General features: G+C 37.5%; 1 protein-coding gene across 10 annotated transcripts in view; it reads left to right on the top strand.

Annotated features, from left to right (window-relative positions):
* Slc9a9 (solute carrier family 9 member A9) overlaps nt 1–17,927 on the top strand; it is a 671,333-nt gene that overhangs the window by 514,007 nt on the left and 139,399 nt on the right. The window lies entirely within an intron of this gene.

The raw sequence follows: 17,927 nt of genomic DNA, 5'->3' as shown, positions 1-17,927 counted from the left end.
AAAAAAAAAAAAAAAAAAAAAAAAAAAATGCTTTTCAAAAAATAAGAACCAAGATACATCATGTAAAGGTACAAGATTCCCGTGATGAATATAACTGTATTTTTTTAACCTTAAATGTACCAGTAAATTTAATGGGAAAAAAAAACTTGTTTTACTTTATTTTCATAGATTGCTTTAAAAAAAATCATCAGCCTTGTTTTGCTAGTCACCATGCTGCTTTGTAAATGCTACTGGACAGTAATAGCATGAGCTCCAGAGCTGGCTTGCTTACCTGTAACTCTACCACTGCCATTTGCATGTAACCATGGGGCAATTACTCAGCCTCCTGGTACCTCTGTTATTAGAGGGACTATAATGAAAGTGGGGATTATAAACTGAGGACTATAATGGAAACTGCCTCATAGAGTCCTTTAGAGGATTCAATGAGTTAATATGTGGTCGTGCGCATGGCACATTAAGTGCACAGTTAAAACAGTGCCTGGCACACAGTGAGCACCCTGTTAAGTATTAGCTCTCATAATTATGAATAGTTAGCTATTAGTACCCTTAGTGATTCCCATTTCTAGTGACTTTTTCCAGTATGAAATTAGGTGATCACAAAATGTCTACTGGGCCCTGAGCAAAAGTAGGTAATTTCCCATGCATGCTACAAATATGTATGCATTTTTAAAATATAAAGAATACAAACTGACATTGAGATAGAAGAATTTATTCAAGGATGAATGGGAGCACAGTGCACTCTGAGCTGGGTATTTTAAGAAAGGAAATTGATAGGTTTCTATAGGATGCTTCTTATATGCCTGGATCCTCCTGGAAATTTTCCAGTAGCTTAATTGTGAGGGGCCAAAATGGTTCCACACTAGTAACTGAATATAAAAAGGTTGATTAAAATACTTTTTAGTAGTTCATATCCTTAAAAATAGTCTCTGCTGCAACCTGTGCCAATAAGAGCTAGTAAACAGCTAATTACATTATAACATGGGTTTTTTAATTGTTAATTATAATAAAAGAAACAAACAGCCCAACAATAATTTGCTAGTCCGTACATCTGTGAAGTTTAAATGGGAAAATTGCCTCTTGTCTCAGCAAGGACGTAATTGATTCTTGGGCACTTAATGATATAATACCAGTTGTTGCCTGTTCTTTCTTCCTTCAAAAAGCTGACACCATTATGTCACTGATATAAATGGAATTTTTAAGGTGCATCAAAAATTCTCAGTTTGGGGAAAAAGGAATTGTCACTCTTTAATTTGAAAGGGGCATAGTCAAGTGACAGGTACCCTTGGATCAAGGTTAGAGATGAACACCCACTGGAGTATTTCACCCTTTTCTTTGGGGTGGAGAGCCCATGCTTTCATATTCACAATGGCCATTGCAAACTGTGCAAAATATTTTAACATAACATTTTAAAAGACTGTCATATGAGGTTGCAGAGAGGGTTTGTCAGGGGCCATCTGTTCTCATGTCAGTTGAAGCTAACTAAAAGAGAACTCTGGGTTCTTGAAAACTGAATTTGATTAGTGGAGATGTACTAAAAAAAAAAAGTAGCATCAAAAATGACTTGCAAAATATCAGCCTTACACCCAGCCCCAAACTCAAACAACTCACACTGCAACATGATATTAAGCATCAAGTGTAGGAAGGAAGAAATTTTAAAAACCATCAAATTGCTATCTATGTTTCCCTTCCATCCAGAACATTAAGTCCTCCTTTAAAATTTCTATTTTTAATTGAATTAGCCACCTCTTGGTAGTAGATATACTTTAAACTTTTGTAACAGACCATGCATGTATATTTTTTAACTGCTTAAGAGGCATCTTATCAATGCGATAATCATCTTTTCTTTACCTTAATGCCTGGATTATTCCTAACACAATATTTTAGCCTGATATAATGATTACATATAGTTAGAAATAAAAACTTTTTAAAAAAATAAGTCTCATAGGATCCAGATATATCAAAACTAAATTTATATTCAAAGATTATATATGTGTGTGTGTTATTTTAAACTTAATCTATTAAATCTGTAGCCATCTGCCTAAATAATAAGATGGACCATTTAGCCAACCTTTTAAGCTGAATGATATTCTAAACTAGGCAGAAGGACACTCCAGACCTTACTTCTTGGCACATATCCTAACAGAAAAATAGATCACATAGGAAAATGTTGTTGATGTAGTATAATATGATGTCAATGTAATAAAAACTACAGACAATATTTAGCACTATAACAACACATGCTATTAAGTATTGTGTGGTTACCAACTCATTTAAATTCATAAGGACCCTGTGTTGGTGAAATTATTAACCCTACTTTTCAGATTAGGAAAGTAAGGAACAGATAATGTAAGCTAAAGACATAAAGCTTTTAAGTGACAAACCTGGAATTCAAATCCAAAGCCTGTGTTTTTAAACACTTTACCACGCCTTCTGCAGGCAGCATCTGGGTTCTTCCTTATTGTTTTTGAAGTTCTTTTGATGGGGGAGATAACTTTTTAATCTTAAAAAATAACAAATTTTCAATGAGTTTCAAGTATATTACAAGGTCTTTTTCTTCCTGAGCCATTAAAAGCTGTTCAACTGATGATATTACATCACTTTAAAAACACAGTAGTGTGTAAATCTAACAAATCAAAATCCTCCTACATAACCATAAGGCAACCACCAAAATGATTCCAGTTTTTCCATTTCACTTTCACCTTTTATAGCAGAAGGCTGCTGCTCAGAGTCCTGAGTTGTGTTTACTTGCATGTCCATGGTCCCCTTTAATCTGGAACAGTTCCTCAATCTTTCATTAATTTATAACCTTTCTATTTTCGAAGATTACAGGCATAACTTTCGTACAGGCCCCTCATTTGTGGGGGTGTCTGATATTTCCTCATGATTAGATTCAAGTTTCACACCATTAGCAAGAATATTGCAGAAGTGATATGAACCCCCATTCAGGCTCTCAGCTGGCTGTGTTTTGGATGCGTCCTGTAATTGGCGGTCTTCACTTAATTAAGATGATGTCAATCAGATTTGTCTGCAGTTACTCTTTCTACCCCTCCTAAGTAATAAGCATTTTATGGGAAGGTACTTTGGAGCTACGTAAATATTCCAGTTCTCGTTGGTTTTCAAGTCATTCACTTGTTTATATTAGCATAGACTTGTGGTTTTCTATTTCATTCGATGGGTTATAATGTTACTACCATTATTTTTGTTGTTGTTGTTCAAATTGTCTTCAGTTTAACTGTTCAGATATTCTTCAGACTCTCTGCCTTTGACACGTTATCACATTTTAGAGCACTGTTTTGCTAAATGAAGAAATAAGATGTTTCAGAATCAATTTGTACCTTCCTAATTCTGGCCCTGGAAGACAACTTTTTTTCCAAGGACCCCTAGTTTTTCCTCATGGAGAATTATATTTAGAAACCAAGACCTGGTATTGGGTTGTGCTTGTTGCTCCTTTAACTGATCCCCTTGGTAGAAATAGGGACTGTGTGGGTGGAAAAAAAGCATAAAAGGAGGGGGTGTATCTAAATCTGTGTGTGTATTTGAACACCTCAAATTCCAGTCCAGCACTGCTAGATTCATTCTAACCTTTCCTTTCCCGTATTTGTAGCTTCCTTTTCTACCAGTGATAACCTAATATCATGTGTTAACCAGGAGGCTCAGTAAAATGATTAAACATCAGGAAAATGGCATTTGATGTGGTCCTCCTCAACAGCTCTGTGACCTTGCATAAATTTTAAACTTCTTTGGGTTAGCTATTCTTTATCTGTAAAACACCTAACACCACAATATCTGTTTTGGAGGTAACACAGGTTAGGAACAGAGCACAGGGCCTAGGCTAGGGTGCTGTGATACTCATTGGCTATGTAATCTTGCACAAGTGACCCAACTTTTCTGAGTCTTGCTTCTTATTCTTTAAAATGTAGATAATGCTACCAGAAAGCTCCCAGGGTGGCTGTGATATGTAAATGTATACAAAACTACTTGGCGCAGTGCTTGGGAGATAGAAACAATCAGGTGTGTGTTCTCTTTACCTTTCTTTTCACCACAATATTAAACAATAATAATTATAATTATACCTACATAGAGTAACAGAATATCCAAAAGGTAAAATGATCATATAATTTCTTAAGAAGTGTCCAGTAGTAACTGTTTAAAGATAACAATCGAGTACAATAATTTGCATTTTTATGGCATTTTCACCCTTTCTAACCATTCCCAAGGTTAGATACAAATGAGGTAGATGACGGCTCCAGCAAAAAAGGATCTGTTTAAGGAAAATCTGTCATCATGTTTCAACTGTCATGCTTAACTCCGTTTAATAATAAATAATGATGGCTTTGGTTTATTAGATATCTATTCTACTAAGAACTTTGCAAACTTATTGCTAATCTTTACTATCCCTGCAAGGAAGGTATTACTCAATCCATGTCATAAATTGGAAAACTATAGTTTGCAATGTTTAAATGTCTTCCACAGGCCACATAGTCAGTAAATGGCTGGCTGCAGACTGGATCTAATGTGGTGATAGTGAACCTTTTAAAGACGAGTGCCCAAACTGCAACCCCACAAGCACTTAGTTACTGCAAGGTGCAAACACTGTGATTAACCTGAATACTGAAGTTTTTTTTAGTTCAGAAAAAAACAACTCTTACATTAACATCTTTTGTCTTAAAAAAAAAAACAAATAACACACTTGTCATAGGTTCCCCACTAATGATCTAGTGTGTGAGGCTCTCCAGAGACTTCCCACTTTCTGTTCACCCAATTTCCCCATCACAAGGAGGACACCCAAGATATGACCCCATGACCCCATCTACTTTATTTTTGGAACTCTGGACATTTGAGCAAAAAGATGAATTAAAATGGCATCACATCCAGTTCCCAGCATCCCACAGTCCCCATTTCAGGAAATCCAAGGGCACAATGATTAGTGTCCTTGGCATCTTGTAGCCACAGTGTTTCTCCAACACCACAGATTAGCTGGCATCTGAACAGGGACTAAAGGACTCCTACAAAGACTGAAATAAATTCAGCATCATCAACCAGTAGTCCTTTTTCTTGATGTAGCTTGCTTTTCATAGGACCTTGTGCTTGTGGGAGTGTGTCTGCATCTTTTGTTGTAATTTGCCAGTCAGTGGTCTCAACAGCCAGTTAGACTATGAGTTCTGGGAATACAAGGAGTGTTTTCATCACCTTGACCTCATCTATATTAAAGTAGGACAGCAGCTTGGCTGACAGGATGCATGGATGGATGGAGGGAGGGAGGGAGGGAGGAATGGATGGGTGGATGGATGACACTGGTATGGAGAATACAGAACTAAACACAAACTGATGAGAAAGAGGTGGCATAGTTAGAGGTAGATGAGATCTATTATATTTGCTCAGAAAGTATTTTGAGTGATAATAATATTTTAGCTAATTTTCAAGTGTGCATTAGAAAAACATAGAGCTCCCAAACATGGACTCTAGAGAGAGGTTGCCCCAGTTGAATCTTACTTCTGGTATTTTTGCACTGTGTGGCTTTGTGCACAAGTTCTCTGTGCCCTATCTATGAGATAGGATTGTTGTAAGAAATGAATGTACTCATAACTGTAAATCACTTTGAATAGTGCTGCTACATAGTGAATGCTTTATAAGTACAGTACCAGCTTTCATTATCATCTCGTGCCTTTGTCATTTTGGCAAAGAGTAAGACCCCAGCAGGTTGATGAAAAGAAAACATAGTACCCCAAGTCATGTACACTAAAAAATATGTGTTCTTTTTTTCTCTCTTTTTTTCTGTGTTTGTAGTACTTAATGATTACATTCACTGTGGGGAATTGGTACATTACATAACACATCTTAATTCTTTTATTGTCCCCTTTTCTTCCCTCTTGCCTCCCCCACATACATCTCAGTCGCCTTCCTTTTCAAAAGACCTTCTTTATCCAAAGCATTCCTCAAATTAAATTACCACGTAGTCTCAAGGGAAAGGGACAAGGAAATGAAAACGAAGCTGCAACAAGGTGAGAATTCCAATATATTTACCTCCATCATTAAACATAATGTGTTATGAGAAAAACCGGCACGATTCTCGTGAACAAAAGCAGGCTTCAGTTCACAGTGTGATGACCATCCCTCAAATGAGGACCACAGAGAGTGGCCCTGTGCCTTCCCCCTGCTGAGGGAATTTTATGCACATTCAGAAGAAAAAAAAAAGTACTTTATGGTTCTGAACACTTTCTGGTTCTGCTGTTCCTTCTTGAGGGGGCTGAGTAAGAGCTGAGAGGACCAGAGTGTGTGTAACAGAGCTCTTGATACTCAAAAGTGAAAACTTGAGAATCCTGACAGCCCTTCCTCTGAGAGTCTCTCATTGTCCCAGCCTCTGTGACTGTCAGATCAAAAGAGACATTATTTCCCCCAAAGTCAGGCTCTCTGGGCCTTGCAGGCTTCTCTTCCTTTGGTCCCTGGCCTCACTGGGAGTCTTTGATGGGTGTCTTAGTCAGCTGGAGCTGCCATAACAAAATACCACGAATAGGGCAGCTTATATCATGGACATTTGTCTCAGTTCTGGAGGCTGGAAGACTGAGATTCTGCTCCTCCTGGTGAGGGATCTATTCCCTTGTTTCATGCACATAAAGACCCCCCCATTAGGATAACCAGTCCTATTGGATGAGGACACTGCCCACATGACCTCATTTACCCTTAATTACCTCCTACACATCTTGCCTCTGAATACAGAATACAATAACCCTGGGAGTTAGAGCTTTATCACATGAATTGGGGAGGGGGCACAATTCAGAGGGTATTTCAGTCTGTTGCTCCATTACTATTGCCCTAAGAGCAGTGATAGAGAGTTAATCAGCTTGGAAAAAGTTCCCTAATCCAGTAGAAGACCTGCCCCCTCTCTCAAAAGTCATCCCTCCCCTAAGTTTGCCATCTTCACTTCTTTCACAATCCCTTTCCTCTCTCTTGCTCCATCTTATCTCCCTTTAGACTAAGAGGGAGAAGCAAATGTAAGTCTAGCAACATGCTATCCAACTAAAATACCTATCTCTTCTTCACCCTGTGACTATTCTTCTCCAGCAATGCTGTAAGACTCAGAGAATGAATTCAAGCAATATGAGTCTTCAATATAGCTTCTATGAAATATTGGATGCCTGCAATGGGTATCTGATCTATATACATGCACCATGCATACCAGTTCACATATAACCACATATATACAGATATATGCACCCACACACACACATACCTTGACATAAAGGCTTACACACCTATAAACATTACACATATGTACAAATACACACAAGGTCTTCAGAGGGATTGTGAATAGGAAAAGAGAAATTGGAATGCAATTGAGAAAACAAATGATGTGAAAGCTGAAAAAACAGCTCAAACTGAATCTCTGCCTTTTCATTGAATACTGACTGTTCCATTTTCAGCACATTTTTTCAAGTGCCTGCTCTATGTTTGGCCCTAGGCAAGACACTGGCCCTTGCTTTTAAGTGGTCCATTTAAAGTGACAGGGTGCTTAATAGGATTTCTAAAGGAGGTAACAGGCCCTGCACCAAGAAGGGACATAGTATTTTTTCATCCGAGAAAGGTCTTTTGTAGCTTGCTAACACACCTTTAACACACACACGCACAAAGAGAGAGAGAGAGAGTTAATAATACCACTTTGTAGTTTAGCAGCTCCAATATCACTTCCAAAGCAAAAATATAAAAATGGCACCATGAGACCAGAAACTTCAAGGAATCTCCAAGCAGAAAATGGTTAAGACTAGGCTAGGCCAAGGACAGGCATAGACAAAGCACTTGTTTTTGCTCTTTCCTTACGCACAAAGAGGGCTGGTAAATGGTTCTCTAGAAAGCTATGATTTCACACACACACACACACACACACACACACACACCATTCTTGCACAGTAACTTCTGCAACTGACCTGTGCCACTATGTGTAACAACTCTCTGAGATGGCAGTCTGCTCAACAGCAAGCAGGCTGGGCCATGTTTCATTATAATGAGTCATCTTTGAAAAGGCTGTCCCTCTCAACACAATAGGTCTTTTTAAACTTTCTGAAGTGCCAGGGCATTTTACTGTCAGAATTTATCTCTTGAAAGGTCCATGTGTGACAGGTCCTTGAAAAACAAATGTCTGGGATAGGTATTTATTAAGCCAGTCATCTTCTACTTTACTAATCTTTATGCTCCCTGGCAACTGGGAAGAGGAGGAGCCTCTGCATGAAATTCAGCTGCTGTGACCTGCCATAGTCTATCCCCATTATTCTACACCCAGGTGCTCTCTCAACAATAACACCGTCATAAATGAAAGAAAATAATTGGCAATGCTTCCCCTGAAGTTCATAGGCCTTTCCTAGAGGTGAAAGCTCATAAATTCTTGTATGCTAAGTTATCCATTCATCCAATGAAATTCTAGCTGCAGCTTCATCCCGTCTTACACCTATAGTAAGAAAAGCTCAGGATCAGTCCACCAATGACCAGTGTAATAGCTTTCCAGTGTCAATGCAGCACTACAAACACCCATTTCATACAAGACATAGTGGGAAGAGGTAAAATGATATCAACCTTGAACATAACATCCATTTCATACAAGACATGGAAGAGGTAAAATGACATCAACCTAGTACCTGCCTTCTTTTTGGTTTGGTTAGGAGAGGAAGACAGATACATAGATAATCTATAAAAAGCCAGTTTACATTATGTGCTGCCTCTAGTAAACAAACAAGAGTTATGGTGCAGTGAGCAGGGAGGAATAAATTTCAATTGGGGCTTCCTCCTGTAAAAGATGACATCTAAATTAGAGAATGAGAAGGATTCCAAATGTCAGAGACTGGAAAAGTGATAGGAAATGTATATACAACTGAAAGGAATGTGTACACAAACACCGACATAGAAGGGGAGATGTGTGGTGTGCTTTGGAGATATGTGGGAGGCAGAGCCTAATATGACGAACACAACCTAAGGAGAAGCCAGCTCAAAAGCCTTAGGGATTGGACCCTGTGCATACCTGCACTTAAAGAGAACCTGAAATCTGAGCAGGTAAACCATCAAAGAGAAAGCATGGCCCTGTCTTCTGTCCTTTTTAATTCCTTCACTTGAGTCAACAAAAGTGAGATTAGAAGCAGAGTCCAGAGGACATATCAAGGGGAGAACGGACTGCAGACTTCTGGTTCCATGGCACCCTGCGAGACCTGCCAGCATCACAGACAAGAAGCCTTACTATCCCTCAAAGTGAAAGTCCAAGCTTTCTCCACTCTCTAGAGGAGCCTATTGGTCTGTCCCTTTAGAAGGGGACTATGTGGAGTGTGGAATTTGAAGAGGCCACCATGTCATACTGAGTACTGATCCTCTTAGGCCTAAATGGGCTTTGCAAATGAGCCATTTTAGTCCTAGTCTTTTCTGTTAAGAAAGGGTTCAATCAGCATCTTGGCAGATGGGAAATAGTCTCCCTGCTCGCTGGCCTCCACCCTATAAAGCAGACATTGCATGCCTCCTGCTCCTGACTGTCCAATAGGCTGGCTCTGTAGGCATGAAGGGAGTAAACAAAAATGAGTAGGTAATGAAAAATCAATGAACAATTACAGCTGACTTAAGGGAACTCTGCTAAAATTACAGTAGAACTAATGGAAAGACAGAGCAGACATTAATAAAAGTAATTAAAACAGAGATATAATTAGAGCACAGAAAAGGCTTTGTAGAACTAGGAGTGATAGTTCTAAATTTTAAAAATTCAATAGGCAAACTAAAAAAGTGAATGCTCACTGCTGAGAATAGAATTCATATTCTAGGAGATTGAGTTAAAGAAATATCTCAAGACAGAAGTAGTCCTAAAAAAATAGAAAATCATGTAGAAAAAGAGAAAGAATTAAGGAATGAATCCAAAGGCTCTAGCATATTAATAGTGAGAATGACAAAATGTATGAACTAATAGCTCCATGGAAAATGATAAGCAAGTATTAGAAATATTTGAAAATGTTCCCTAAACTGAAGAAATACTTGATCTATAAGTTAAAAATCTCACTGGGTCTTAAAAAGGATGAATTAGAAAGAAAAAAGAAACTTAGATATTCTTTGGTGAAATTCCTTCATTTCAAAGAAAGAATCTGTTAGTCAACTTTTGCCACTATAAAAATACCCAATATAATCAACTTATAAAGCGAAAAGGTTTTGCTGTTTTGTTGACCGTTTTAGAAGTTTCAGTCCATGATCAATTCAGTTGACTGTCAATTTTAGCTTGTGGGTATACATGATGATGGGAGCATAAGATAGAGCAAAACCACTTATCTCATGACCAGAAAGAAAAAGGAGACAGACAGACAAAGGCCTTTAATATATGGGCCTTTGAGTGGACATTTGACATCCAAACCACAATGGGAAAAATGTTACAGACTTATGATAGAAATACTTTCGTTACTCATCATCTAAAATGCTAAAATGTAAAGGATACTGAAATAACACCCACTAAATAGAAAGGATTATTAATGAAAACTAATCAAGCCTAAGTATCACTCATCTGAAAGGACAAAACTAAAGAGTAGTATTATAAGCCTCATCCTCTTATCCACTGATATTATAAATCAACAACAAATACTGTAATTACCAAACACGTGATTACTTGAAAATTTAAAAACATTATTTTAAATTACCTTTTAGACAATAGACAAATTCTAAGTAAAATTTAACATTACCTAGACTATAAGCAAAAAAAACATTGAATAATTCTAGTCAAAGGAAAATGTATAGCCTTAAATGCTTCCAGTATATTAAAATTTTTTAAATGAAAGTAAAGACAAAAAATGAAATGTATATATTCAATTTAAGATATCAGAAAAATGGCAGAGTACAATAGATGACAACTCTGGTAACTGATGTAGGTAGTGGTTGGAAATGATTCTACAACAATGCAATGAAGGGCTAAAATACAGAAACTGCAGGATCGGAGGGAAAAGCTGGATCTGAAAGTTGCTCTAGAAGTGGAATGATCATGGCATCTGTAAGTAAAGAATAATAAGTAAGAAGAGTTAAAGAGGAGAAAGAATTTGAGTTTGTCTGCCTTGATAGAAAATAATCCATTGGGACAGAAAACAGAATTTAAAAAAAAAAAGTGGGAAGGGAGGGTGTATTAGCTTTCTATCACTGTGACAAAATAACTGAAGTAATCAGCTTGTAAAAAGAACAGTTTATTTTCACTCTTAGTTTCAGAGGGTTCAATCCATGACTACTTGGCCCTGCTGCTTTGGGCCTGTAGTAGCACAGTGCTTCACAATGGGAGCATGTGGTGGGGGAGGATGCTCACCTCATGGGAGTGAAAAATTAAAGAGAAACAGGTAGGTTCCAACATCCCAATAACCCTTGCAAGGGCACAACCCCAATAACCTAACTTCTTCCCAGTAGGCCCCACCTACTATGGGTTCCACCACCTCCCCAGTAATGCCATGGGCTAGGATCCAAGTCATTAACAGATGAGCCTTTGAGGGACATTCAAGATTCAAACTATAGTGCAAGACAAGCTCAGTTTTGAATATAGGAAGTTGGAGATGCCAGCAGTGTGAAGCACTGTACTCACTATAAATCTGAACGTGCACATGCTCACCTCAAATTCCTGTCCCTAGCCCAGGGCTATAGATGGCATCTCACATATCAATGTGAAAAATAAGCAAAAATGTATACATTTACTATAGCTAACCCCAGAAAAGCCCAACCCAAACTCCAGAGTGAGAAAGAAGGCCCTACGCTCTCCAACCCTTTCCTGACTACAATTTACAGGGACTGTCACTCACTAACCGGGACCAGAGTGAGGGGTTAGAGAGATAAACAAGGCCAACTTTTCTTTTCCATCTCTCAGCTCAAAGGCCCTACTTAGGAAACTAGTGAACTTCTCAAAAGACTTGTCCCTGACACAATTTCATTAGTAGCTCAGTGACTATTAAATGCAAGTTTAACACTTCAGTTCAATTTCTGTTTTCTTTGTCCTTGTTCTCCTCCTGACCCCATAACCCATAATTCTAGCAACACATCACTAAGAAATTCAACTCTTGGGAATCAAAAGAATTGCTTGTGAAGATCTCTTAATCTTTAGATAAGTTTTTTAAACAAATCTGGTAGGAAATATTTTGGTTTTTCTCCAAATCAATGTTCCTGAAAGGCTTCTAGGAAAACAACAGATTAATAATTCACTTGGAAACCAAAAGAAAAGAAGCAGGCAGAAAAGAATCTCTTCTATCTTGTGCCACTACTTAGGCCATCATCAGTTTCACTTTGATTCAAAGGACAGCTTCAGACAAATTATATTTGCTTAATTTGGAACACTAATTTGGGCCATGTTAACTTCAACCTTGATGAGTTTTAAACTGATTGAAATAGCGACTTCGAATGCTGACAGCAGATTTTAATCTAACTTTCTTGTGTACTGTTTGACATTATAAAACAAAGGGAGGAGAGGCTATGATATCATTCTAGGCTCCCAGGGATACTTGCAATATAGAGACCTCAGATTGACCTTTCCTGCCCTGTAAACTGTTTCAGAATGCTTGTACATTATCCCAAAAAAGGTTTCTCCCAATTTCAAGCTCTGGAATGTCAGGTAACTATTTTTATGGTTGCTAGTTTTCAGTAAAATAAAAAAGAACAACATAGCACCATTTTAAACTGAAGCATCCAAAGCTCTACTTTGAGTTTATACATCGGTAGTAACTGAATAGGGACCCTATGGCCTAACCTCACATCCAAATGATCCCAGTTCATGCTCAAGGAAAATAAAAGCACACACATCCAAAGTAGTTTTGGCACAATCACTAGAGAACCACTGACATGGTCACTAGAGAAAACTGCTATTTCTGGCCTAGAATTAACAAGCCTCATTTGGAGAAAACTGTCAAATAGCATCTGGGCAGAGGTTCTTTTTTCTTTTACTTTTATTATTTTTATGCAGATCTTTTGTAAAGTCAATTCCCATTTCTCTTAGATGGTGATGCTCATTTATAGTCCAAATAAAATAATCCCAAAATAGCCAATTTTTAAATCTTTTTTAAGCTGCACCTATCTATAGATTTAATAAAAATACCAATTTGAAATTTTAAGTGAGGATTTCCTTCCCGTCCATGTGCTAATATTATTATCCTCATATGTTACTGGTGTTGTTGTCTCTTTGCATTATCTTCAAATGAACTTTTAATAATGTTCCAAAGAAAGGAGTTTAGTTAACAGACTTTCAGATTGGAAAGTATGGAGCATTTGCCCTGGAAATTTCACATATCCAAGAAAAGTTCCACAGATCCGAAAGATATCTGCTGACAGCAGTTTCATATGGGATCGTTTCTTGAAGAATTGGCTACCATCATGTCTTATGCTTTTTTTATATCTTACATATAATTATGCTATAATGCTGATATCATCATCATCATTTCCCAGCAGACCTTACTGGCATCATTAGCTGTGTGTTGTCCTTCTCACCAGTGTACAACATCACTTGGTCCTAATGCAGAACCTAGGACTTTTTACTTTAGCTCTCTGATATCCAAAATGTGGTCCAAAGACCAGCAGCACCCACATCACTAAGACCAAGTTAAAATCTCAGGCCCAACCTATATCTATTATGAACTGAACTGTGTCCTTCTCAAATTCACATGTTGAAGCTTTTTGCAAGGGGGGGGGTCTAAGAAGGTCATTTTCTTTTTATTGAGTTTATTGGTACATTCTAGGTATACAGTACAGTTACATTCCTAATTGGGATCTTGTACCTTTACATGACAGGTCTTGAAGCTTTAACCCCCCAATGTAATTGTAACTAAAGGTAGAACCTTTAAGTAGGTAGTTAAGGTTAAGTGAAGTAAATGAGGACAGAAGGGTGGGGCCCTGATCAGTATCTTTGTAAAGAGACACCAGAGTGCTCTCTGTCTTGCACTGTTGCTCACTTTCTCAGCAAATAAGCACAAAGAAAAAGCCACATGAACACACAGAGAGAAGGCAGCCAAAAGGGGAAGCCTCACCAGAAATCCTTCCCAGCCCCTAGAACTGTTAGAAATAACTTTCTGTTGTTTAAACTATCCAGTCTATGATATTTTATTTTGGAAACCCAAACTGGGTAATTAATATACCTACAAATTATTTATTTAAATCAAATCCTCAGGTGATGAGTATACATATCAAAGTTTGAGAAGCACTCCGCTTTAGTTAACCTTGAACTTAGCATTATTTAAACTCTCGCCCTGTTCTGACCATCATTTTCTCACGGAAGAAACTTTGGGACTGGATTGAGCTTTGAAATGAGTCAACCTTTGGAGACCTTAACTTTCTGATTCTAAAGATCCTTTTTCATCTCAATTTGCCATTCTCTGAAATGGAGAGAACCCATAGGCACTAGCTAAGAAAGACGAAGCACTTGAGAAGTCCTATGCATTTGTTAGCCTGGAAAGCTGCACTCCCTCTGCAGGAGGTGTTTAGAGGGGGTCCTGTGTTGGTGTGATACAAAAATCGCATTAAATGTGCAATTGTTTGAATTATACCATATGCTTCCTTCCCTAAAGGCACACTTTCTATCTGTGACGTCTGCTTTATTTTCAGTCTACTTTGAATGCATCAAGTTTGCAAGGCTATATTATTTGAAACAATACTTACTTTAGAAAGCAATACTTCAGAAAATCCCAATATTTTTCTATTTATAGAGGTGATGGTTATGGTTTGTATATTTGTGTTTCCTCTAAACTTCATATTAAACCCTAATCCTAATACAACACTACCAAGAGATGAGGCTTTTAGGAGGCAATTAGACCATGAAAGCTCCAATCTCATGAATGGATTAGTGGCTTATAAAAGGACTTGAGGTGATTTCACCCATCTGTCCTTTCTATCACGTGAGGGCACAATTTTTGTTCTCTGGAAGGTGCAGCAATAAAGCTCTATTTTGGAAGCAGAGAGCATCTCTCACTCTCAGCAGACTCCAAACCTACTGACACTGGATTCTGGTTTTTCACCTTCCAGAACTGTAAGAAATATTTTCTGCTGTTTATAAAGTACCTAGTCTGCAGAAGTTTATTATAGCAGCATAAGCAGACTAAGGCAGCAACTTGTTTCTTCCTTTCTTTCTCTTTGGTAGCAGTAATAATTGGTTGGCCAGGATGTGTGAATAGAACATGAGTAATGGACAAATATATCTTGCTCAAAAGCAATATTACAAGTCACAATTGACATTTGAAAGGAACAAATGGACAAGACATACTCATTTGCTTTGGCCAGGGTCAGAAAAGTTCAGACCTGCCTCTGGAGTGGAAGAGAAGAAGGGCTCCATCCTCACAGACTCTCTCCTCTACCTACATCCTACATAGGTCAGGGGCCAGCAAACTTCATACAGGCCAAATTCCATTTATTACCTGTTTTTGTATGGTATATCAGCTAATAATGGGTTTTAGACTCAAAATATTGTTATAAATACATTTTTAAATGTTTCTCAACATGTGAAAATTATAGAAAATTAAAATTTCAGTGTATTATTAGAACATAGTCATGCTTACTCATTCATGTATTTGGTTTCATGTTACAAACACAGATTTAGGCAGTTGAAACATATATAGCCTAAAATACCAATGGTTCCTTACAGAATAAATCTGTTACCCACAGGCCTAGACAAACTGGAATGAATCAGGGAAAGTGGAAAGCAAGATAATGTAATTTGTTTAGAATTGTTTAAACTGCTGGTTTGGTATTCATGAAGCTTCTCAGGTGTTCTTTGTCATGGAAGTATCTTATTTTCCCATCCATTTTAAAAGAGAGTTTTGCAGGATACATCAGTCTAGGTTGGAGGTTGTTTTATTTTAGGGCTTGAAATACCTCACTCCAGGCTCTCCTTGATGTGAGGGTTTGGATTGAAAAGTCTTCTGTAAACTCTGAAAAAAGATTCAAGAGGATATAAGAAAATGGAAAGATAACCCCGGGTCCTAGGTAGAAAGAATCAACGTCGTGAAAATGGCCATACTACCAAAACTGCTATACAGATTGAACTCAATCCCAATCAAAATTCCAACAATATATTTCACAGAACTAGAGAAAATAATCCAAAATTCATTTGGAACCAGAAGAGACCTAGAATAGCAAAAGCCATTCCAGGCAACAGATACATGACAGGGGGTATCACAATCCCCAACTTGAAACTATAGTACAAAGCCACAGTGATAAAAATAGCATGGTACTGGCAAAGAAAAAGAACCAAGGATCATTGGAATAGATTGAAAGATAGAGAAACAACTCCAGGTGTACTCAGCAATCTCATCTTTGACAAAGAGTTAATCATCCTCACTGGAGGAAAGATAGCCTCTTTAATAAATGGAGTTGGAAAAACTGAATTTCAACACGCCAAAGATTAAAACTAGACCCTTATCTTTCACCATGCACTAAACTAAAATCAAAGTAGATTAAAGATCTAAATATTAAAACAGAAACACTAAACTTACTGGAAGCTAAGTTAGACAGAACTCTTGAAGACATTGGCATAGGAAAATACTTTATGAACAAATCCTCAGTAGCACAGGAACTAGCAGAAAGAATCAACAACTGGGATCTCATCTTATTAAAAAGCTTCTGAATTGCAAAGGAAAGCACCAACAGACCTAAGGGACAACCTACAATGTGGGAAAAAAATTTATCAGCTCTTCCTCAGAAAAAGGGCTATTATCTACAATATATAAAGAACTCAAAAAATCAGGCCCCCCCGAATAAAAAGACCCAATTCAAAAATGAGCACCTGAAATGAACAGACATTTCTCAGACAAAGAAGTGAAAGAAAGAAATAAATATATTAAAAAATGTTCAATATCAGTGGTCATTCAAAAGATGCAGATGAAAACAACACTGAGATTCCACCTCACTCCAGAACGAATGGCTGCTATCAAGAAATCAACTAATAACAAATGTTGGCAGGGTTGTGGGGAGAAAGGAATCCTTCTCCATTGCTGGTGGGAGTAAAGATTGGTACAGTCACTGTAGAAATCAATATGGAGATAACTTAAAGAACTAGGACTAGAGGTTCCATTTGACCCAGCCATCCCTCTGCTGGGTATCTTTCCAAAAGAATTAAAATAATCATACCACAGTGATATATGTGTACCCATGTTTTTAGCAGCACAGTTTGTAATAGCTAAAACTTGGAAACAGCCCAACTGCCTATCCATTGGAGTCTGGATAAAGAATATGTCTTTTTTAAAATAAAATGGACTATTACTCAGCAAAAAAGAATGCAAAACTTGAGTTATTCATAGGAAAATGGATGCATATTGAGGCCATACTCTTAAGTGAAATAAATAAGACACACGTGTAAATACTGAATAGTTTCTCTTGTATGAAAAACTACAAGTGTAAATAAGATCCAAGTTTTATAACTGATAATGTGAAATAGGAAGAAAAGGTCTAAAGGTGTAGGGGAAGTGGGAAGGGTAGGGGAAAGGAAAGAAAGGAAAAGAAAAAATGGAAACAAAGTGTTTGTAAATAGGGGAGAGTGGAGAGGGTGAAGGGAGGGCAGGGGTATGGGGAAAAAATGAGAACCAAGACCTGTCATGTAAATGTACAAGATCCCAATGATGAATATAACTGTACTGTATACTTAAAGAGTACTAATAAACTCAATAAAAAAAAGAAAAAGAAAAGTCTGCTATGATTTTGATGGGCTTTCCGTTGCATGTGATTTGTTTCTTTTCTCTAACTGCTTGCAGTATTTGCTCTTCTGTTGGGTTTCTGGGACCTTGACTATTATATGAATAAGTGTAGATTTTTTTTATCATGGCTAGTTGGAGTCCTATATGCCTCACTTATCTGTATGTCACATTCTTCTCCTCTTGGAAGTTTTTTGTCATTAATTCTGTGACCAATTTTTTAAGTCATTTTTACTTTCTCCTGCTACTTCATGGATTCCTATCAGTCTTATATTATTCTTCTTTGCA

The sequence above is a fragment of the Fukomys damarensis genome, unplaced genomic scaffold (assembly GCF_012274545.1).
Source record: "Fukomys damarensis isolate Sample0158 unplaced genomic scaffold, DMR_v1.0_HiC HiC_scaffold_37, whole genome shotgun sequence".
NCBI classification, from domain to species: Eukaryota; Metazoa; Chordata; class Mammalia; order Rodentia; family Bathyergidae; genus Fukomys; species Fukomys damarensis.
This window is presented reverse-complemented; position numbering and strand designations above follow the sequence as displayed.